Genomic DNA, 1,922 nt, shown 5'->3' on the forward strand with positions numbered 1-1,922 from the left:
CTGGTGGCCGGCTTCCCCAGCCGCGCCCCAGCCCACAGCCACTTCTACCGGGAGCCCATCGCCCTGCCCACGCTGCACGTCGTGGGCGATGCTGACGCTGTCATCGCTGCCCCCCTCAGCAGGGAGCTGGCCCAGCACTTCGTGGAGCCTGTTGTCCTCACCCACCCCGGCGGGCACTTCGTCCCTGCGGCTGCGCCACAGAAGAAGGCCTACCTGGACTTCTTGGACCGCTTCTGCCCCAGACAGGGACAGGCTGAGCCCCCGGGCGCTGCGGCCATTTAATAACAGTCTTGGTAATAAATGGGGCTCCAGTGAGCCACGTGCAGCCTGCCATGCACTTCGTGGAGCCTGTTGTCCTCACCCACCCCGGCGGGCACTTCGTCCCTGCGGCTGCGCCACAGAAGAAGGCCTACCTGGACTTCTTGGACCGCTTCTGCCCCAGACAGGGACAGGCTGAGCCCCCGGGCGCTGCGGCCATTTAATAACAGTCTTGGTAATAAATGGGGCTCCAGTGAGCCACGTGCAGCCTGCCATCTCGGTGAAACATCGCTGTGTTTCCATGCCCTCCAGAGGGGCTAAAGAGTCCTTACCAGCTCACTCTGCTGCTCTGCTCTGCTAACACAGGGACGGGCTAAATGCTTGTCATCCCCCTTTGTTGTTTTTTTGTTTTTTTTTTTTAATGCAACTTTGTGGTATGCATGAGTGTGCGGGTATGATGGTGAGGTGTTTGAGGACAGGAGGGTGACACTCTGTGCCTCAGCTGCTTTCAGGGACTTGAAAAGCTGTCCAAAATTGGGGCCCCTCAGCTCAGCCATGGGAGTTAGCTGCAGGAGCTGCATGCTCTGCAGACCTCATACCCCAGAGATCTGTGGTTTCAGTATTCCTGGTGCAAGCCATTCAGCCAACCTTCCTGCTGGTCTGGGTCTAGAAAATCCTCTTGTCTCTCCTGGCAGTGGCAGGGCTGGTGTTCGCTTCAGGAATGAAACGTCTGCTGGTTCAGCATGCGTGTTGGGAGACTTTTGTATTTTCCTCTGTACAGAGTGCCTTTGTGAACAAGAAAAGCTTGTCGCTATGTTTTTGGCTCTGATATTTTCCAAAAGCACACGGAAATCTTTATTGTTGAAACTGTACGTGTCCTACTTGACTGCTGCTAGGGCAAGGCCAGGCTCTTCAGTCCGCAGCCCAGAGGTACCGTGCCCTGGGCTGTGCTCGCAGGGCTTCTCCCTAACCATGGCTTTCCTTGGGGGTACAGTGCAATATGGTTGGTAAAACAGGAATTGGATGAAAATTCTAAATTTGCCCTCTGCTTGCACAGTGCTGGGAGCTGGGGAGCAGCCGGGCAGCGCGGCATCGGCGCTGTGGGGGGCAGAAGATGCTGTGGTGCAGGAGTGGGGTGGGACAGAAGCGCTTTCCATGTTTGCTCAGCTGGGAACAGGCCTGGGAGCTGCTGTGGGTGAAAACCAACCCAGCAGGAGTGAGTGGTTCTCGGGCATGTGAGGGGTTTTGCCTTCTGGTTTGTTGCTGGTTCCACAGCAGCAGGACGGAGGCGGTGGTAGGAGGATGTGGCCGTTGCCCTGCAGCCTGGCTCCGGGCTGGCCTTGTCTCTGAGGGGCTGGTGGGGCTCGGGCAGTGCCTGCCCACTTTGCCACCTCGCAGAGTGGCACTGGGTGGGCTGCATCACATCTGTGCTGCCTGCTCAGGTGACGCAAAGGCGTGGGGTGTCTGTCACCCCTTGGTCACCATGGCAGGGACACTGGAGGCTGTTTTTGAGGGGGAGGGGTGCAGCAGCAGCAGCTCTGGGGGAGCGAGGCCAAACGCAGCGGCCAGCTGTGACAAAACACCAGGGCCTTTGTCTCTGCTGCTCCCCCCACCTGAGCCCGCAGCCACTGGGGAAGGATGGCAGCAGGCACCGCTTCGCCCGC

This window comes from Egretta garzetta, unplaced genomic scaffold (assembly GCF_000687185.1).
Source record: "Egretta garzetta isolate BGI_Z169 unplaced genomic scaffold, ASM68718v1 scaffold108, whole genome shotgun sequence".
NCBI lineage: Eukaryota > Metazoa > Chordata > Aves > Pelecaniformes > Ardeidae > Egretta > Egretta garzetta.